Source organism: Mastomys coucha, unplaced genomic scaffold (assembly GCF_008632895.1).
Source record: "Mastomys coucha isolate ucsf_1 unplaced genomic scaffold, UCSF_Mcou_1 pScaffold16, whole genome shotgun sequence".
Lineage (NCBI taxonomy): Eukaryota > Metazoa > Chordata > Mammalia > Rodentia > Muridae > Mastomys > Mastomys coucha.
In genome coordinates, this window is record NW_022196898.1 from 95,288,908 (window position 1) to 95,312,680 (window position 23,773).

Here is a 23,773-nt window from a genome sequence, read left to right on the forward strand (position 1 = left end):
TAAAATTATTTTTGTTGTTTTCTGTGTTTACAAAGACATTCATTTAGATGACATACTAGAAAATATACTCTTCTCAAATAAAGAGCTGTAAAAAATTTCAGTTTCAGAATTGGGTTAGATCAGGGTTATATCCAGTTTATCCTATCATTAAGAACAAATCAGGAAATTTTCTTCTAGGTATGAGAAGAATAGTTGCTAAGGAAATTGGATGACATCATTATTCTTACCAGACCAACATTTTGTAAATAAAGATGTGAGTCGACTTATCTACAACACATTGGAATTGTAAAACTGGATAGTAGAAACATAGCCTAGCACTTGAACACACTTTCTGCCCTTCAAACACCTTAGGTTTTATTCCTAGCGCGCATGGCATCTCAGCACTTCTGAAACTCCAGGGCGCAGGACACAACATCCTCTTTTGCCCATTGTGTACACCAGGCACCCATGTTGTACTCACATACTCATACGCCTACACATGATGTGCTAGTAAAACACACATGCAGATAAAATGAAAATAAATAAATCTTCAAAATTATATAACTGATTCCTGGAAGAATTCTAAATATGATTAGGCAGAAGTTTATGAAGCAAATGTTTACCATTTTATTTTATTTTATTTTATTACCATTTTATTTTAAAGCATTAAACATAAAGAAATAAAAAAGAAACTCAAATGTAATGATCACTATATGATTTATGCAATTTCAAACTGGAAGCCATGTGAGCCTGATTTAAGATTCTGAACATAAAATTAAAGTGATGTGATTCGAAATGTCAGGATCATACATGCAAATGAACAGAAAGAAGTTAGGATGCATGGACTAGCGTGACACTCCCATGACACACGTGGAGAGGTCAGGGGACAGTCTGTGGAACCAGTTCTATTGTTCCGCCTTTGAGTCTGAGGGGTGGGACTCAAGAGTATCCCACTCCATGACAAGCTCCTCTACCCACTGAGCCGTACTGCTGGCCACTCAACTCGAGATTTTAACCACTTTAGAAAGGCACTGCACACATAAACTCTGTAGGTCCGGCTTGGCCAATCTTCACTTTCTTGGGTATTGACTACCTATATCTACATTTGAGTACAGGCCCCACTCAAATTGTTTTCAACTGCAATTTCAAAAGACAGCATAGATGGGAGAGGTTTGGCATTACACATTTTACTCTTTTCCAACCAAGAATGTCATGAAGCTTTGGGGTCCCTTGGTTCTGATGAGGTAATAAAAAGGAACTTTAGGTCCTATTATGTTGGCTTGTAAGCTGAAGTCATTTCTACCTGTCAGAAATTTTTACTGCTTCCGTGATAGAAACAAAGAAGTTTTAGGCTCAAGACCTAGGAATTTTCCTAAGGTTTAGTATGTGCCCTTCTTCATGATTACTACGGTTTGCAACTCCAGAGTGTACAGAATTACAGGGAAGGCTATCAAAATTCCAAGTGAATGTGTGGAGCAGAATCAGAGACATTCAGTCAGATCTAGCTGCATGATCCTGTCATCAAAGATCCTCAGGGGGCTGAAGGAGCATGATCCAAAGCTAATAGGCCTACCTGGACAGGAAGGTGAGTTTAAGGCCAACCTGGGCATTCTGATGAGATCCTGTCATGAAATAAAAGGTTTTAAACACTGGCAGGCAGGTTCTGGGAATAAAACTCAGTAGGGGAGTTCTTACATAATGAGAGTGAAGTCTTAGGTCTAGATCTCAGTACCCCTCATTCCACTAAGAGAATCAAGGATGTTTTGACTGACTGAAGTTCAGTTTACAAATAGTTCAATTTTTCATTTCATTGTAATTTCACAGTAGTTTTCTGATAACATCAGAACTCTTAAGACACATCAATAAATTGACATTAAACATGTCAGGCAAGCAGAAAGTGATCTTTGCTTTTTCAGAAAGCCTTGCCTTTAATCTAGGGAAAAATTTAGTACAGCATTGAGTACAGAACTTGTGTTTTGGACCCTGGTTTTATGAATCTGAGATTCATATCTGCTGTGTAGTGTCCATCAAATCTTGGAGAAAGTATTTATCTAGGGAATTCCAGTTTTATTGCAGATAATATGACATAAGAGTAGCCACGATATCAATCAGTTGAAAATTAAAGCAGATAATTGCTAGCAACAGAGCTTAATATATATGAAACATATTCTGCCAATATTAGCTTCTATTATGGAGAGAATTTCCTACTTAACACTACCAAGGTGGCTCATTTCAACCAAATAGAAATTTGTAGGCAAACCAATGTGTGCAGCACTATTTTTAAGTTAAAATTTAACAGTACATGTGATTCTTGTGACTTGATGACAATTATCAGAAAATAAGAACTAAGCCAAGACATCATGAGTATGTCTAAATTCCACACTGATGCATAAAAACACACATGATCAGCAGCACATGTGGCTCAATAAGATGTCACAAGTCTGACAGGATGTGAACTTCCCTATGCAAAACCAAATAGACTCAATACAGCTGGGACTGCCAGATATAATTCTTCTTGTTTTAACTGTTTTAGTGTCTGTTTCTCTCTCTAATGAGTGAGACAAAAATTGTCACTATTCCTTTATGGGTTAAAATTAAGTGGAAATATACTCCATGTAGAACCAAATGGGTCTAAGATAAAAACAATAATAAGGGGGAAAGTAACAGATATTTATTATTTTTCTTTAAACTTTGTTAAAATGACAGATGTTGAAATGACTTAAGGATGTGAGTGCCTTTCTGTGTGTCTAGTACAATGATGTAGTAGTCTCCAAGATAGCATGCAATGTGGCAGTTGCTATGGTAACAAGATGTTTTTCATTGAAGAGCAGTTAAAATGATGGTGTATAAATAACATATGTAGAGTATATTGTCTTTGAGTGAATGAACTTTCCCCTTGGACCATATGAACATGTTTTCTTCCTTTTAGAAACTCTTGTCTATTTTTGATGTGCATATGTATCTAATAGGCTAGTGATCAAACTGCCCTCTTTGAAGCTGTACAGGGTCCAGATCTGCAGTGAGAGAAGAAAATGTGGTTCAGTATTGTGGATATGTGTGCTAGAAGAAGCTGATAGGCTGGATAGGAAAGTACTGTGTTAAAAACGAATCCACTTTACAAGTAATATTATAGTCCAGCTATCTTGGGAACTGTAGGTGGTATATTTAATAAGGAAATTAATCATTTACATAAAGAACATATAGGTATAGTCAGTAAGTGAAAAGTCTGATAAATGAACAGTAGAGGTTCCCCAACCCTGCCTCTCTAGCAAGTCTTGCTTTTCAGCAGAGATAATGATAGCTCAATTACCAGAAAGAATAAGCCACGGCATCAAGGTATCAAACACAGATGGCATTGCTGTACAAATATAAACCACTGTTCTTATAAAATATTATATAAATGATTCTTAGCAATTCCAGAATTTGGACATCATTTGTCCTACCAGGCAGTACAATGATGGCTATTCATTTTAGGGTCAACTAACAAAGGCTTCTTAGCAGGAAATTATTGATTGAAATTTTAGATTATAATATGAGAATATAGGAGCCTTATAAATGGGAACTTGAAATATTATTTCATGGCACAATAAATAAATATTTTCAATAATTTTAATTAAAGTGATCAAGATTAGAGATCCAAATTGTATGCATATATATACATACCTCTACATATAAGTATGTATGTATTAGAATTAATTATCTATATATTATATAGATGTCCTAATATATATATATATATATATATATGTATATAATGCATTTTTGTGTATGTAGTGTTCATGTGCACATACATAGATTATCTTATGTATGTAGATACATATTAAGTCTCTGAGAACACTTAACTATATATAACTATCTAAGTATGCTACAATATAACTATGGCATTTTGTATTTCCATATAGAAATATATACACATGTACTTCATTCCTTGTCTAACACACATAGAAAGATCCAGACAAGCATTTTGTAAGAACAGGGTCTTGGAAGGGACTTTAAAGGTGCAGAATTCTACCAAGTTCTGGAAATTGGTTCTTTCATTGTGAATATTGTGTGAAGTGGAAGGATTAACAAGGAAGAAAATGAAAGGTAAAAAATCTAACATAAAATTCCACTCTGCACTTGGAATCTGTGAAGAACTGTAGACTTGGTGTCCATACCAATGGGTAAGAAACAAGAGCTGAGCTGAAAAAGTAGAACAAGCATTGAGAATCCATAGATTCAGCAGACTTGAAAACAGGTTGGGGACTTCTAGAAATAGAGCATGATGTCCTAAGAGTATGGATTCATTTATTTGCTTTTTGGGAAGTCCTAAAAAAAAAACCATGTCTTAATAACAGATATCAGTAATACATGTAAAGAAATGAAATGCTCATTAATAATTCATGAATCAAAGAGGATTTAGGGAAGCCTATTCGCTAACTATTAAAATTAAAAATAAAGTAATATGAGCCGGGTGGTGGTGGTGGCGCACGCCTTTAATCCCAGCACTTGGGAGGCAGAGGCACACGGAGTTCTGAGTTCAAGGCCAGCCTGGTCTACAGAGTGAGTTCCAGGACAGCCAGGGCTACACAGAGAAACTCTGTCTCAAAAATAAATAAATAAATAAATAAATAAATAAATAAATAAATAAAGTAATATGGTGATCGATATAAACTCGGTGAAAATATTGAAATGTATTCAACACTAACAGTGTGTTAGACAATATATTTAAAATACAAAACATTGTATTTTAATAATTTAAAATGAAAGAGTGTCTAGATATAGGCATTCCAGTGTAAACTAGTAAAAGATGGATTTCCCCAAAGTTCAACAGAGCCACTCAGAAGTATATGGATTTGTATTTTGCAGGGTAGTTGAGAAGAAAGTGGGTCCATGGATGTGTGTTTTCGAGGGGAAAAGCCATAAGTTCATTCCTTAGCAGCACACAAAATATAGGTAAATAAAATAGAACATTCAAGTGAGACCAAACTATAAAGGATAATTATTTTTGGAAAAAAGATATTTCTGGGAAATAACAATAAAACTAGAGAGAAGAGATAGTTATCATGATTGAACACAAGGCTAAGTCATTAAGACATTGTACCGACACTGTGTTAAACAAATATTTGAAAGGAACAAAAGAGAGAGCTCTGAGCAGAACTGTGTGTTCATGAGACCCTGATTTATGACCATGCAGACCATTATAGAACAGAATGGTAAGAATGTGTTTTTTAATTTACTTTTTAATAAATTATCCAGAGACAATTGGTTACTCATAAAAAAAGAAATTGGATCCATAAGTCATATATTCACAAAAATCAATTCCAGGTAAATTAAAGACTTAAAAGTAAATAGCAAACTATAAAAATGTTAAAAGACAAACTGGAAAACATATTTATCACACATACAATATATAGAGCATTAATACCGACAAGTCATTAAGAAAAAGACAAATAACCCAAAGGAAATTTAGGGCCGAGGGAGGAACAGGCATTTCCAGGAAGACAAAGTAGGGCTTCTTCTTAACTATAGGAACGAAAACATTGCACCAGCTAGGACTCAGGGAAGTGGAAATCTAAACAGTAGCTACAGATTTACATACACATGAGGTTGGGAAACAAATTGAAAGTTATGCAATGCCAGTATTGGATAGAATGTGTCTTAGCAGGATTTTTCATCTGTCCTTGGGTTGTATACTTGATACAACCACCCAGTTTCAAACTGGGCATTTGGCTTTTCCTATAATCAGAAAACAGACTCAGTTATGTGCCTTGAAGAGAGACATGGTAGAGATCCCTTTATTCATCAATTCAGTAAAACCTTTGGAGGATTGTTTGTTTGTTTGTTTCAGTATGTATGGGTCTTTTGGTTGTGTACCACATGGGTATCTGGTATGTGCAGAGACAAGAAAGGGGTGTTGAGCCTCCTGTAACTAGAGTTAAAAATTGTTGTAAGCTTCTGTGTGCGTGTTGAGGATCAAGCCCAAGTCTTCTGGAAGAGCAGCAAACGCCCTTAACTGCTCAGTCAACTCTCTGGCTTCTCAGGGTAGTACGGTTTACAAAAATCTAGATAGCAAAAGTGACCATCAAAAGTGAAGTATATGTATGTTTATATACACTTGTATTACTGTAAAACAGAACATTTATGCTCTAGTAGAAAAAATTAAACTTTGGCTACATACACCAATGTACGTGAAATCTAAGAGAAGTTTAAACCTGAAGTTACAAGCAACAATGTAATTATATTTATATATGTCTCAGTCCAAAAGAAGGAAACTCTATATTGTTAAGTGTTTAAAACATATGCCATAAATCTGAGAGTAAGAAGAATAGGATGATTTTAATAATATCCAGAAAAGTAAACTTGGCAGATGTTTGGGGACTTCTAGGTTACTAGCATTGCTCTGTCATTTCAGAACGTCTGACGGCTAAATGGAAAAAATTTTTTTATTATTTTATATATTGTAGCACACATGTTTTATATGCTGCCAAACAGTATACATTTCACATGGATACATTTCACATAAAAATATTATTCATTGATAATTTTACTTGACACTAAACTAATAGACAGGCATATTATCATCTTCCATGCCATGGTTGTTAAATCGAATAAACAAGTCCTAACACATCTTAAAAACTAAATACCTACCAGAGGTTGTAGATAAACAGATAAGATATAATCCCATCAATAGATATTTGTTCAGTATAATTTGGATAGAAAAGGGACAGTCAAATTGATCTAGTTCTTGGTTCAAAAAGGATCTCTTATATATGAGACATATCAGCTGAGCATAGAGAGTTTTATGAGAAGGTATGAGCCAATAGAAAGTTTACTGTAAATGTATTTCAGTTTATGTCAAATGTAGCCTAGCAAGAACAGGAATTTTAAAGAACTACATGAAGTAAATAGTAGCCTGTTGTTTACTATGGGATTTGACTGAACTCTATAGAAGGAAAATCTAAATATTAGATTTTCCAAGTTAGAAGCAAGATGAGAGAAACAGAGAACAGGCAGAAAGGAGGTCCCTCTTCAAGCTACTGTACTGCTGTTGACCCACCAATAAGCAAGAAGCTGTCACAGGAATAAAATATTCTGTACTTCATTTTTAGCTTGATATTATACCAACAGCATGTTGTACTAAATGCCAAGTTGATTAGGTAGGAAGCATGTTTCAAATTAAACATGGTTAAACCTCTTGAAAAGATAGAAGGGTTTTAAAGATTCCATTTTATTCCTATCTCATCAGAGAAGGGAAGGAGTTTCTCAATAAAATCCAGGAAATTGTATGAAAGAAAAAACAAGCGCTGGAAGCTGCAGAGTTGGACAAAATACAGCAGGAATTGGTTCCCATGAAGGCAACACATTCCATCATGAAAAGGTTAGAAACCAGCAAACTCTAACACAGCTACTTGAAGAGGCAATGATTTTGAACTTTAAGAATTCTAATGCAAATTAGCTGCCAAGGAACTTAAGAAATGCTTTGTCTTTCTAGAAAAAAAAAATGGTGAGGAATATTGGCCTTCAAAGAGTTAAGGTGTTGATACACAAAAGACGGTCAGGGCATCCAGTGCATCATCTTGAACAATTCCAGTGAGGATGAAGTTGGAAGAACATGAAGAGCTTTCTGACCATCAGGAAGGTCAAACACCAGAAGAGTTTTGTTCAGTGTGGAGTTGCTTCCACAAAGACTATCTCCCAGCAGGCAGAGCAGAAGGACAGAGGACACAAGACACAAAATGGTCATCACAAGTTCTTCAATACCTCAACACCAGAAATAGCTTGTTTCAATACATGCTTGAGAGTTTTTCCCTTAATTTTATGATGTGAAATCATAACATATCATGAGACAACAAAAATTTAAATAAGGTAATCCTGAGGAAAATGAATTATTATTTATTGGATTTTAGAGAAATGAAGGTTAATTGTAAATATGGGTTATCTCTTAAACTACAAATAATAAAATGTGGTAAGATTCCAAAAACATATTAATAAAATTGGATTTTTAAAGATTTAAATAGTATGGATATATTTTATTTGCATGAGTATTTTGTCTACAAATAGATACGTGTACCGTGTGTGCCTGGTACCAGTGGGGATCAGAAGCGGGTATTAGACCATGGAACAGTCATTATTGATGACTATGAGTGCCATGTGGATATTAGGAACTAAACTGTAGTCCTCTGTAAAAATGAGTACCCTTAGCTATCACTTTGACCCTCATACCTATTTGCTTATGTGTTAGCAGATGCCTACAAATATGTGATGCTTATGTATACACAAGGGCCAGAAGAAGGTATCAAACCTCTTAGAACTATAGCTTGTCATCTGGGTTATAGAGTATGAGCTTCAAGCCTCCGGATGGTGTAACTAATTCTCTAAACTACTTACCCTCTTCCAGCCCTAAAAGCATCCAAGATTCCTGAACTAAATTGCTATAAAGGCTGTTGAATAACTACAGCCAATGCTAGGGACCTAAGAAGGTGGTTGGATGGCTGCCAAACTCCCTTAGGCCTAACAGTGTCTTAACAGGATGGGCCTGACATGTGATGATGTGCAAATCTGACACTCGGGGATGTGCAAGAGAGATAACCCAAATTAACAAGCATTGGTCTAGACCCTTTCCCAATGATATTCACAATGTAAAGATCTTAGTGGCTGCCACAACAAATTACATTAAGGGATCTAATCCTTGAGCCACTAGACATCCTTGTGGAGTTCAAGAAGTCAGCATCTAAAAGAAGTGAGATCGTGACCTACTCCCCATCTGCCCTGAAGCCAAATGTGTTTGTGTTTTCCTTGACAACAGCAAAAAATCATTTGGCTCTTTCATGCCCTCTGGAGTGAGAGTTATCAATGACTTAGAGGTCCAGAGAGTGGGGTTCTCTTTTCCTTTCTTCATATTGAGCAGCGTTGCTTTATATTTTATCTTTAATTTCAGAAAGAAAAAAAATCATGTTTGACTGGTGTCCTCTCCTAAGATGTGTCTTTGAAAAACATCTGGCAGTATCATTCCTGTGACACTATATATCAACATAGCTCTAAGGTCTCTGAGATCTGAGCTGCCCACTCTCTTTAGTATCTCCCAGTACCAGCTCCCAGCCCAGTGCCACTTCATGCCACAGAAGAAGGACTCTTACACTGGTGGGTGTGTAACTGGATGTGAGGCATTGCAAAATTCTTTGTCAATAAAAAGAATAAAAATTTCGGAATGGACAATGATCAGAACTTAAACAAGTAACGATCCATATGTGTCTGCAGTACTTAACCATGTTACACTGTGCCATTTCACTGCATGCTTGGTTCAGAACACACACAAACACACAAACACACACACACACACACACGCACACGCACACGCACACGCACATGCACTTTGTAATATGCCTGCCTCTCTTGCCTCTCATACCTCATAATGCCAACAAATGCAATCTGCACCACTTCTCTTAGACAGGAGAATATTGCATACTTTGTACTGCAAAGTTTTTACTAGTTTTACAATGTATACTCTTATAGAAATGTTTTAATTGCATAAACAAAACAATTTCCTCAGAAAATAATTTAGAAATTTGTACATTTTAGGGGTCACATTGGATTAAACAACCAAGCATGTCCACACTGTTAGGAGGCACATTTGCCTTTATCTTTTGTTTTGAAAATAAGACAATTGTATCCTTGTGTGTGTGTGTGTGTGTGTGTATGTGTGTGTGTGTGTGTGTTCATTTACACAGAGACCTGAGGACAATAAATTGCTCTGCTCTCTCATTCTCTGACTTGTTCATTTGAGACAACTCACTGATATTAGTAATTTCATATAAACTAGCTGCCCAGGAAACTCAGAATCCTTCCATCTCTGCTGCATTATACATGCATCATAGGCATGTATGACTGTGCCTGACTTTTACTTCAATACTGGGACTCCTAACTCAGTTCCTTGTGCTCGCACAGCAAACTCTTACACACTAATTGATCTCCCCAGCTTCTTTTATAGGCGGCAAGATTATATGTATACCAAATATCTATTTTATTTTATTTTATTTTATTTTATTTTTTAGATACTGAGACCTGTTTTTATTGGAGAAATAGCTAAATCAACTATTTTTCTTTTGTAAAAATTTATTTTACTATTATTATTATTTAATCTTTTTTTACAGTCTAGTTGTTATCCCCCTTCTGGTCTGCCCTCTGACTGTTGCTCATCCCATTCCTCCTCTCCTGTCTCTAAGAGGATGTCTCTACTCCTCAACCCTGACTCCGCCAGATCTCCCCACTCCCTAGGGCCTCAAGTCTCTCAAAGGTTAGGTGCCCCTTCTCTCACTGAGGCCAGACCAGGCAGTCCTCTGCTGTGTGTCAGGGGCGTCATAGCAGCTGGTGTATGCTGCCTGGTTAGTGGCTCAGTGTCTGAGAGATCTCGGGGGTGCAGGTTAGTTGAGATTGCTGGTCTTCCTATGGGGTTGCCCTCCTCCTCAGCTTCTTCCAGCCTTTTCATAATTTAAGCAGAGAGTTCCCCAGCTTCTCTCCATTGGTTGGATGTAAGTATCTGCATCTGACTTTCAGCTGCTTGTTGGGCCTCTCAGAGGGCAGTCATGCTAGGCTCCTGTCTGTAAGCACACCATAGCTTCAGTAATAGTGTCAGGTCTTGGAGCCTCCCCTTGAGTTGAATCCTAATTTAGGTTGGTCACTGAACCTCCTTTCCCTCAGTCTCTTCTCCATTTTTGTCCCTGCAGTTCTTTTAGAAAAGAACAATTCTGGGTCAGAGTTTTTGACTGTGGGATGGCAAATGATCAGGTATTGGGGAATGGGGAACAGAACTGAAGCCCCGAGGGCCAGCAGAAAGAATGGAAACAGCAACCTTGGGAGAAAGGAGATGGGGGACTCTCTAGAATGTATCAGAGCCCTGGGAGATGAGAGACTCTCAGGACTCAAAGGGAGAGACCTTCGATAAAATGTCCAACAGTTGGGAGAGGGAACTTGTAGAGTCTACCTCCAGAAGAAAGACAGGGAATCAAATGTCTGTTTTAAATTAAGTCCTTTTTTTATGATTTCTTAGGACATGCTTGATTTGTGTACCTATGTTTATATTCTTGTGTACAAAAGACCATGTAAAATTTATTGTTCAGGAAGGGGTTGTATATTATAGAAAGTATAAAAGCCTTGCTTTAGAAGCACAGCAGCTTGGATGGAAGCATAAGCAAAGTGGATGAGAGCAATCCCAATGCTCTGCATAACCTTAATGAATGAAAGAAGAAGCAGCAGCAACATGCAGTCTTAGGATGTATCTTTCTAATGTCCTGTTCATTTATCAACTATACATCAAGGCTGCTATTCCACATAGCTGCAAAACACCACCAACCAGAAGAGAAAACAGAAGCAGAGATAGGTAACCTGGGATTATTATAAAGGTGATTATTGCAACAGAAATAAAAGACTAAAATTCCAAGCAGCATAAAGAATTTCAGGGAGCCCAAGCCAAGACATAGCAGGCTATAATAATTTACAAGGTGATCTCACATGGCTTTATGAAAAACTGGCATTAAAGCAAAGACCCGAAGATAGTAATCAAAGTGGCTATGACAAATACTTGGAGAAAAAGAAGAGTTCAGAGAAAATGCTCTTTGTACCAAGCCAGAAACATACTAGAGTCCTGTAGGAGTGAAAGAAAGACTCTTGATTCTTGCTGTGTCTGAACTAGGACCATACCCTAGAAGACAGGATCAACTCAGTCTACTAGACTGTCTTGACCAGACACTGGATGCTGTCTATCTAGAGCCTATATCTCTGAATTGAAGTCTGGTAGGTCAGTTTCTTGGGAAAGAGTCAGAGAGGGTTGTCCTCCCTCCACATGCCTAGTGCCCCTTCCATGCAGAGACAGATGTCTCTCTCTATTTTTCTTCCTCTTCTACAAATGCTAATATAGAAGCATGCCTTACTATTTATTTACCTCTAAAAAAATCTGTTTCTAAAAGACAGTCACCTCAGAGGCTGAGTTTTTAATGCAGATCTGTGGAATTCATTCCACTGCAGCGATTAACAGGGAAGAAGCAGATCACATGGGCCTCATAGATCACTGAAAATTGTTTGCCAGGTTATCTTTGGAACTATTTGCACAGAGAGTGTTAGGATTCTGTGTTATAACAGAGCATAGCATTTTTCTTTCCTTTTGTGTGTGTGTGTGTGTGTGTGTGTGTGTGTGTGTGTGTGCGAGTGCATGTATGTGTGTGTGCGAGTGTGTGTGTGTGTGTGTGTGTTTCACCTCGGCTTGAAATGGTTTGAGACCAAAGCTAAGAAAATACTTGAGTCTCCAATGTCAACTTTGAATACTGGTTTTGAATATAATTGGAATAATTTGCCTGAATTTATTAATTGAATTCTGTATCACAAACCTTGGAATTAAAACTTCCTTAATTTAACATGCAAATCTATGCAGAAACATGCAAAGCACTATTCATAAAGCAACTGAAACATACCTTCAGGCTTTACTATAGGGGGTCAAAGCAGGAAGATGGGATGCAAGGAACATAAACGCTTTAAAGAGAGTTTCTGCTTGACCTAGTAGAGGAAGATATATACTGAATGTAAGTTCGTAAACTGGCTAGTTAAGCCAAACATGGAATAAAGAAGATTTCAATTTAATTACACAAATTCCTACTGCGTACTTCTAAAGTATACTAATGAGCTAATAGCTAATATGTAAAGATGTCTAATTGCCACTATGGATAAACTGTTCTGCATATATATATGCCAAGGGTTTTTGGCAGAGAACACTTCCATTTAACCAGAAATTAGCCTACCCAATAGAAAAATCTAATTTAATCTTTGTTTAATGTCATCAAGAAAGGATGAGTGGACGAGTGTAGCATTTGGAAGTAGTTAGAGTTTATGTATTGACATTATCATCAAGGCTGAGTGAGTTAATCGTTACATTTCTATAGTATGTATCATTTCAAGATTCTGCTAATAACAAAAATATTATTAGCATTATTATTAGGAGCTTAGATTGCTGCACTATAAGGCCAAAACTCATTGATGTCACATCAAACATTCCACCCGGAGCACAGCTATAACATGGAGACAAGGGCCATAGGACCATCATTTGTGTATGAGTTCAGAGAGAACCTTTAAATTCAGCCATGATATATTTGCATTGCACAGTTGAAGAAAAGGTCTCAACCTGGGAGGGGTCACATAGTGGAGTGTGAAATCAAGAAGATTTGTTCTTAGACAGATGTAATGGCTTCATCTCTAGATAGCCAGTCAGCTTCAAATCTAGTCAAACAAATGAATAGTTGCTTTTAAAATTGGTTTCTACGCCATAGGGCTAACTCTGAAATAAACTCTGTCCTCCAAGCTTTACCAGCCGGGTGCAGATTCTAGCCTATGTAATAGGAGCCACTCCCCAAGATGCACATACTATCTATATTTGTGCATGCTAGTTAGGCCCACACACTATTTTCTTGGTGTATTTTTTTTAGCTTATATAAGAAAGTCCATATGACCTCATACCATGCTTTAAAAACATTTCCCAAATCAATGCTCAAGGTCACAAGAGAAAGATATCCAAGTTTTAAATAATAACTAGCATCTATGTATAAATTTCTTCAAATAGGAGAATTTTGTACAGGAAAGATCTGTGTTCTTTATCTGCTCTAGCTGTTATTATCAAGAGAATACTTAAAGAACAAAAGAAAAACAGGATAGCAGTGACCTCATTCATGACCCCATGCACCCAGGCCTCATTGCTCTACCGCAATCAACCATGATGGTCAGAGTTGTAACGTGCTGATGGCTTTAAACTGCCATGAGTTATAACCCAGAAACAACACGAACCAGAGAACGCAGCAAAGCTGACCCAACAAAGAGATATAAAATTAGCAATGGACCAGAGATAACTTTATGCCAGTTGCTAAGGGCAACCTACAACTGATGGATAATGTAATAATGCACGTTAAGCCACACTTAGACTAAGTAAGTTCACAACATCATTAATATCTGTAACAGCAGGGGCACCATGCTGACGGAGGCAAGCAGAGGTGTTGATGATGACCGTACCTTTGGGAAAGACCTAGCCACATAATGACCTGCTAGGATGCATAGAGGAGGGCTAAGGACAGTGTGATTTCAGCAGCGTTTGCCCTGCCTTTTAACAAACAGCCCCTCCAGCTCCATTCCTATCCACTGCTGCTTTACTTAGCCCTGTGCTTTCCACTGAAGGTGGCAAACATGTCTATTTCTATAATCCTATGGACAAACTCTGAAGTCAGGAAGTCTTAATTTCTTGCAGGAACTGATCGTGCATTCCCACATAAGGGCCGTGTCTCTAGTTTACCTATTCTTAGTTTTACTCCCCTTTCATTCAAAATGCATACCAAAAAAAAAAAGAGGCTTCATTCACAAAGTCTTATCTGTTTGCTTTAAAATGGAACAAACTGCGTGATGAATCATGTATACATTGTATGTACATGAAATATATCTGTAGAAAAACGTCAGGATGACTACCAGGAGTCCTTATGTAAATTCCACATTTTGTTTCCAGGTTGCTGGGAGTAGGGCTAACTAAACAGTTCGTACAACAGGACAGCACTGAAGCTCTCCTCTCACTTCAATATCTTTACAAGGATCTCCTTAGGGAGCATTTGATAAGAATGTGAGAAATGATGCAGAGTCGATAGAGTCCTTCTGATTAAGACCTTCTTCCCCAGAAGGGTGATTCAAGCTGGGACATTTTACTGCCCGTGTCAGGCAGATTCCACAGTGGGGAACAAGATCAGTCAGGGTGTGGCAGTCTAGTCTACTCTGTTGAAACTCTCTCAGGTAGCAGTTCAGTATTTTATAGAGCCAAATCAACGTATGTGATATCACAAAACCAGAAAAAAGAAAGCTTAAGGTCCTTCAGCATCACGGAGCCAAGCCTCTCTTTGTATTTGAAAATGCGAATAGCTTGACAAAGTCAGGCTCCTGGGAGGGACAGTTCCAGGGCCTGCAGGATTCTCACTATGCAATAAACCTTCAACGCCTGTACCGCTTTCCTTTGAGATATACAGAATGCCATTTGCCCTGGGTTCAAGTTTTCTACACTGGAATTAACTACAGTTCTCTCACATTGGGCAAATTATTTATTCTCTTCCATCTTTTTTTTTGTCATCTGCAAAACTAAATGAATAAAATGACCAAATTGACTGGGCCACTAGAACGACTATGAATATGTAACGTAGCAATATTGTCAGACCGTTTCCATCTGCCAGCTCCCGAAAGTGACATGCAGACTTTTCATTATTTATGAAAGCTTAGGCCTTATAGCTTAGCTTTGTTCCCAATCAACGTAATTAGCCCGATCTATACATGGCTCACCATGGCCCAGTTTGTCTGACTTCCTCCGAGTTCTGTGTTTCTCAGTTCTTCCCACAGTTCCTCTCTCTATCCGGATGTCCCATCATTCCTTTCCTGTCCTGCTATAGGCCATCAACTCCTTATTAAACTAATCAGAAGGTGATCGAAGAGAATGTTTACAAAATATGATGCAATTCAATTGCAATCACAATACCAGGGTCCAACATGTATGCAGCCCTCTGCCTACTGGTAGAGAAGTCAACATTGGAATAGTACAAAGACAACCATTACAAAGTGAACCAGAAGATTATCCCAGCACAGCAATAACTGGAAAGTAGTAGTGACAGGCTGTCAAATGATGGTTGTCTCATGCATTTATGCTGTTCTTCAGGGAGTGGCAGGGAGCGGACAGGTGAGGTGAGTACTAGAAGAACTTTCTTTGTCTGTCTCTCTCTCCAGTAACCCCCACCCCTTTCTCTCTTTATTTCTGTCTCCATTGTTCGGCTCCAAGAACGTAAAGTTCACTAAAGCTGAGATGTAGTTCTTGTCACTATAGTAAACACGACTGCTAAGATAATGCCAGGCCTACACTATGCCCTTGGGAAACACCTACAGAATAAATGCAGTAAGAGAGATCCCCACGACTCTTGAAAAGGAAACATTTTTTTTCTCCTTTTTGATTTTGATTTCCCAAGCTATCCTAAAATCTTTCTGGATTCTTTCTTTCCCACTCTGATCTCCAAAGGCTATGGATAACTCACCTTTACAGTTCCCAAGAAACTGGTCCCTAAACTGCGCTGTGCTCTGTGTGTGCAGGAGAGCGCCGCAAAGTCCCTTCATGGCAGCCTGAAGACCTGCAAAGGCTCCTCTGGAGCAAAACAGGTTTTCATATACTAAATGAAAGTTATTGGCTATTTTAAGACCAGCCTTTGAGCCTCAAGTTGAAGGTGAGCCATGTATTTTACTATATATTTCAGTATCCAGTCCTTTACAAGGATAATTTAAGTCTTATTTGTTGCAGCCACCCTAAGTGAGACAACAGGCACATACTAAAAGTTCAGATAATACATTTTAATAGCTGTGTACTTGATATAGTGAAATTTTATTGGCTTTTTCTCTGGAGTCTGTGAGTGCTCAATGTTATTATCGATCATCATAGAGAGGAAACTTCATTGTAATATGACAATAGAATATGGCTTCCAATCTATTCCTATCTAAGACTTCTGGTTAAGGCAGGTACAAGTAATCAGAAAGGTCTTACATTAGCAAGGCTGAAGAAGAGACATTACTAAGAGAGTCTTCTGGATACCCTCTCATGCCCACAAGGATGTAAGGTTGTGCTTCCTTCTTATCTGTTCTTACTGAACATGAACAGTATGGGGCTGCATACTGTCCAGATGATTCCTCATGACGCTTGCCTCTACCTGGCCAGGCTGTTCTCCCACCCTATTAAGCTTCTCTACTTCCCTTTGGACCAAGGAAACCATGACCATCATCAAAAATGAGGCTCTGTACATCATCTACAGCAGAGTAAAGCAATGGTATTATCTATCTCCTTAAGGATAAGTGACAGTGGAAGGAGAATGGATGGCTACTGTGGAAATGTTGCTTCACAGTAGAAATCATTTTGATCTACAGAAGATTATAATGAGACCATCTATTATATCAGTTTGTCCACTGATTCGCTTAATATTAACCTGAGCTCCACTGTAAATTACCTTAATGCTCATTTTATAAATCTCCATCTGAGTACTATTCAGAGTCCTGCACCTGATTTGCCTTCCAGTATCGTCCACGTCTTTAATCAGTCTGTTAATATAGGTGCCTCAGACTTTTAGCTTCAGCCAATTACTTATAAGAAAGTTGGTAGACTGACTCACTTAAGACTGAATAATAATAGTGCCAGGGCAGATACTTTAAATCTAAAGCTTCTTAAGCCAGCTGCTTCATTAAGAGGTAAGCGTGAAACTGATATTTCTAAGAGCACTCTTGTCTGGAGGTCTTCCATCAACTGGGATATACGCCAGAGTAATACCCTCATAAAGGAAGAAATGCAGCAGACTAGACACAATGGAGGGAAGAGAGAAAAGACACTGATCTCAGGTTATTTTCCACAATCCAAGTGAATCTCTTGGTAGTCACCCAAAACTAAGCCTATATTCACATGCTTCAGAAAAGGAGGGATTAAGAGGCTGTAAAAAGTGATACGAGGACTATATGAACCCAGATTTGTGGAGGAGAGGAGGAAATGCCCAAGAACAGGTCACCCATGACAGCAGATAAAGAGAAGTCAGAACATACTACGAATATGAACTTACTACTTGTTTTCAGATGACTCATATTAAAAAATAGACAGAGCACATCACTGCGCTGTGAGTCTAACATAAGGCTGGACATCAGAGGCAGTCCAGATGGAGATCAAACAGATGAAGAAGAAGCAGCAGCTCATGAATAGGAGATGGGATGCATTCATGAGCTGGAGAGACGCACACTAACAGAATACATGTGCTCCTATTCAGAGAACAGAGGGCAGAGTGTGGTCAACTCTTAAAGGCTTTGGCTTACAGGCTGGCTAAAGGGGTTTCACTGTGCTTAATTGGTTGCTTAGGACACAGTTGTGGTACACTGTAAGAATTAGCATTTATTAACGGAAACAGCTGGATCACTTGGTAGAAAGTACTTGAAGACTCTGAATACACCAAGCAAATCTGTTTTAAATACTATGTAAACAACTTTCCTCTCCACATCGTTTCTTTGTTTCTTGAGTTCCCCCATTCACTGGGATGTGGGATGATAAATGGCCAGCTAAACTATCTTAATGTTGTGTCCTGCATATTTGTCTTCCCCTTTACAGAGGATGCGAATAAAACTGGAAATTGTATTTCGGTTAAGGTTCCATTCCTTTTAACAGTTGCTAATACTACTCAACAGATCAAACAATAGTTTCCTATTTATTAAATATAGGAAGTAAATTTTATTACAAAGTATGCATGAAATGAGGATTGTCATTTCCAATTAATACATAGCTCATAAAAATATAACTTATTGGTAAAATGTTTCTGGAATCATTAATAATCTGATTCTTTTGTTTGCTTTAAAAATGTATGTGCCGAGAAAAAAAAATGTCCTATAAATAAATAGATGTGACTTGGAGGAGTTTTGTCATGGCAACATCACTCAACGCTTTGAACATTTTCTGAGGTACATGTCAAAAATTACATCGTGGTCTATTATTATTTTAATGATCAGTCAGCTGACAACTCAATTAGGTCTTTCTTTGATTTTGTTGAGTGCAATGAATGATTCAATAGATGCTTGTTATGCAGGCTTCAGAATCTTTCACTTTGAGGAAAGCGCTTACTAACATGTGTTAAAATTCCTTAGACCAGCTCTTGCACTCAGATGCTTCATCTGCTCCAACAATTGCAAAAACTAAAATCTCTAAAAATTATCCTCATCTTCCCAGAGCTAAGCATGGTGCCACATATCTGTAATCCCAGCACAGAGAAGACAATAATCCCTGGGCTTTGCTGATCAGTTAGTCTAGCTAAAGAAGGGATTACTGGTTTAGTGAGAGACCCTGTGTCAAAAAGCAACATGGAGAATGATTAACAAAGACATCAATGATTCATCTCTGATTTCCACACAAATGCTTACATACATATGTACATACATGCACACACATACACTCATCCACACACATGAAGGTAGGAAGGAAGGAAGGAAGGAAGAAAGGAAAGAAGGAAGGAAGGAAGAAAATAAGGAAGGAAGGAAGGAAGGAAGAAAAGAAGGAAGGAAAACTCCTGCCAGCAGAAAAAGAAAAATACATATTTCTCCAATGATTTCCGTTCAGCTTGGCATTATAACTAGTCTACAACCTCAAAAGTGTGTATTCATAAGCATTATTTATAATAATGTGTTGGTTTACTATGGACATAGAGTGCTAATGGTTTCTTTTCCAAAAAGAGAGCTGGCTCTTCTTTCGAGTATAATCTCACATCTAGAAGGAAAATATAGGCTATTAAATTTTTAAGAGCTTGGGTTCACCTGAAATTGTTTGTGTGTGTGTGTATGTGTGTGTGTGTGTGTGTGTGTGTGTGTGTGTGTGTGAATATGTGATGCTAAGTGTGAGTACTTGAATGTGAATGTGTTTGCTTGTTTACATGCATATGCTATGGCTGGATTTAGATTACTAATTACACAACCTATTGAATTGCTAAGAAATAGAACAAAAAGATTCTATGTTGAATAATCTTTTTTTTTCTTATCACACATTTCATTGTGATTTCAACTCGGAGACTCTGACTTGTACAAACTAGAAATAAAAAATAAATAAAAAGGTAATGTCCAGTACTAGCAATAGACCTTAGCCAAATGATTCTCAAGAATTGTTAAAGTCAAGTGTCCCTTGACAACACCTTCCTTAATTATAGTTTTTATTGTAATAAAACACTATGACCAAAACCCATTCTGGGGATGAAACAATTTATTTCATCTTACACTTCTGGGTAACATAACAGTACATCACTGGGGGAAGTCAAGGCAGGAACTAAAGCAGAAGTCAAGGTAGAACACGGAGTCCTGCCTTGTTTACCATGATTTTCCCAGCTTGCTTAGGGATGCTATCAAGAACCTTATGCACATGGGAGGTACCACCATCAGTGACCTGGGACCTCCAACATCATTCAATAATACTAGAAAAAAATGCATGACAGAATTGCCTCAGAAAAATCTTATAGAGTTATTTTCTCAACCGAAAGACTCTTCCCAGATGACTCTAGCTTGTGAGAAGTTGACGTAAAACCATCGCAACACCAGAGCTTTGTACGAATAGAGGTAGAAAGCAGAATCTCAGATCCTTGAAATCAGTGCCTGAGACTTGTCCCACACAATGTGCTGAAACTTGGGCTGATATTCAGGTGAGGTTACAAGAAGCATGGCTCAAGGCTCAAGCAATGCCACAATTCAAACATGAGCATTTCCCAAGAGTTTCCAGAGCAGATTATGCTCAGCAGAGTCTGACAGGCCTGAAAAACAAACAAACAAACAAATAAATAACAAACAAAAAAACCCAATCTAATGATTCCACTATTGTGGTGGCAGCCATGCAAGACTGTAAGACTTTGTAGTCTGGGAAAAGGATTTTTAACATTCTTTTATGAGTCTGTGAGTCTGAAAACAGTGAGTATCAAAGAGAATTGGGAGAGATGCCTAGCCAATTTCTTGCAAAGACACCCAGGAATGATTGGTAGTGTCATTGCCAGAGATAACAGCATATTATCCAAGGAACGTAAGGAAGCGAGCTCATGAAACACTGATTTTTCTTTGTAACTAGCAATAATACTTGAGGCTACGTGCTTGTTTTCATTTGCTATGAATGACATCATGTTTTGTGGGCAATTAAAAGTTTGCAGTCAGGTTTTATTAAATGTGAAGAGTGACTATGTCAGGTAAATTTATACTTCATGCTTCAAACCAAATTATCTTTGGTTTTCTATTGCTGCTAACAAAGGACTATAGGCTTTAGTGGCTCATAGCAATGTGAACTGATTGGTTCATAGTTGGGTTGGGTCAAGAATCTAGCTGTGGGTTAGCTGCATCTTCCAGGTTTTCTTCTAGACTGTGTGTAGTATGTCAGGGGTGCTGTGATTCTCACCTTAAGCTTGAGGCTCTCTCTTAAGGTCACAGGTTTTTAGTGGAATTCATTGCCTGGGTGTAGTGTTTGTACAAGTGTGGGCCCCTCCTTCTTGCTAGGTTCTCACTAACACTGCCTGCACTGCATAGAGTCTACCCACTTTCCAGCTAACTCCAAGACTACTCACTTTCTTGAGGGTCAGTAGGAGAGACTATTAAAGAGATCACTTGATGGGGTCAAGCCCACACACATTAATTTAATATTTGGTTCACTAAAAAATGAAGCAAGTTGTGGGTGTGGATTATCATCAATCACTGACAGTGCACTCAGTGGAGAAGACAGGACATGCACTGGCTCAGCCATTTCTAGGATCATTTAGCCACAGTGCGCACACGTGCGTGCTTGCATGCGTGTGTGCGTGCGTGTGTGTGTGTGTGTGTGTGTGTGTGTGTGTGTGTGTGTGTGTAGATATGGGTGCAAATGTATTCTCATGCATATGGAGTCTGAAGAATAATCTCTGGCTCAGACACAATATACTTTTTCTTATGAGTAAGCATCTCTTACTGTCATGGAGTTCACAAAGTTGTGTTGGTTAAAGCCCAGTGAAGCTAGGAGATCCGCCTATCTCTGCCATTCCAGCACAGAAGTTACAAGCATGCCAGTGTGCATTGCTTTTGGCAGGGAGGGATCTGGAGCATGGAACTTAGGTCTTCTTGCTCGCATAGCACATTTTTTGTCAAGTATACCACCTCTGTAGCCCCTCTACCTGCCACCACTGTTAGGAATTGATTTCACACATCGTATTTCTCAGTATTCATGAGAATAATAGTAAATGTCTCAGAAGACCAGATACTTTCAATACTTTATTGACTTGATACATATCATAGTAACCAGAAAATTATGCCATTATGTATTTCATATAAATTTTGAGATAAGTATAAGCATCCTAATAACAACTGAACATATCAATACAAAGATATAACTGACCAATACTTACCATATGGCTTGTATGAAATCAAACATATGCAAGGGGAATGAAAAATTTTACTGATGCATTTCCAGTTTTCTTCATTACTGCATAAATTCTGTAATATTTAGATGGCTCTTAATATATGTAATCTAAACAGAAATATCATTTATATCATTAAGAATGCATGCATGAGCTGGGCAGTGGTGGCCCAAGCCTTTAATCTCAGCACTAGGGAGGCAGAGGCAGGTGGATTTCTGAGTTCAAGGCCAGCCTGGTCTACAGAGTGAGTTCCAGGACAGCCAGGGCTACAGAGAGAAACCCTGTCTCGAAAACAAAACAAAACAAAACAAAAATGATTAACACAGGCCTTGATTTGGTGTAAATGCACAAGTTTTATTCTCTCATTTTAAAAATGTTTACAAGTAGAAAGAAAGAAAGAAAAAAGGAGAGAGAGAGAGGAAAGAAACCACTAAAATTAATCTTACCGTGAACTAAAATTAATTGTTTTCTGCTGCGGTCTATTTTATGGCCCTGTCGCCTGCTCAGATAACACTTACCAAGATGGCTGTCATTTCTAACGACTTCATCTATGGAGTAAGACACAGTAACACTCATGCTACAGCTTACACACTTTGTGGTCCACTGGGGTTGATTCTACAACAACAATCTGTAAAGTCAATGCCTCCTCATTGAAAGGCATCTTCCTGAGAAAAGCAGGAGGAGAGATGTAGTTACTAACTCTAAAAAAAAGAAAAACAAAGTAGTCAAACAAACGAGAGAAAATAATTAGCATTTTTTTTTAAAGTAGGCAAGCAGTGATATTGGAAGTGAAAACAAGAATCTGACGTGGCCTGGAATGTTCAAGTCATTCACTTTAGTGCTCTGGAATGATGTGGTTTCTGCATGTGATCTACTGAATAACTTAAGCTGGGTTAACTCACTGCTCTTCTCACAGAGGCAGATGAAAGTTTTATATGAAAGTTAACTACTGTGGTCCTTGCTAAAATGCTACCTCCTTCCTCTAACTTAATGATATTGGAACATTTTCTTCAGTAACTTTACTTCTCAATTGAAAGGAAGACATATATTATAATCTATTTTTTGTTACCCCTTTAAACTAAGTGTTCCTTTCTAATACAAAACAGCACTCAGTGATCCATGCAGATTTCCATTTATAATATTAATAGAAGACATGTTCCATGCTAATCCATCTCATTAATATTAAAGGAAGAACTCCAAGACTGGTGAGCACTTAATCATTCGCAATTAGCACCTAACTGTTAATTCTATGGAGGGCTCTTAGGGAAAGCAGCAGAAGTAGCTCCCATTTGCTAAATGTTAGTTGATTTAACTTAGAAGATTTAATTCTGAGAAAATTCAGCAATTAGAACAATCCAAGTAGCTAGACAAGTTTAATTGATCCAGTGAAAAATAAAAGAGTCGCCAACTGAGAGCACCACACATGGACATTTTGAAAATGTCCATGGCACAGCCATCTGGCTCATTGACTGTGTGGAGTTCTGTGTCCTTCTAGGCCAATCAATTTGGCATCCATGCTGAGGTGAACCAATGTCCAGTTCAGTCTACCTCAACACAGATCCCAACATTCAATTAGCAGAACAGGAAGGCTGTCTGGTTCGACTCAAACGGGAGCAGCTTGATTTCTCAGTGTCAACTCAACCCCAAAAAGTGTCTGTTGAGTTCCTATCTTAAGGAGGAAGCGTTGCGTGAGCGGACCTCGGCCTATTATGCCGAGGACTTGAAGCTAACCCCAGCTTCACAGGTAGCCCAGCCTCCCTGCTTTCAATACACCTGCAGTCTGCTGTGCAATAGTCTCTCTTTCCTCGCTCTGAAGGCTGCCTCTTCTATGCCAGACTTCTTTT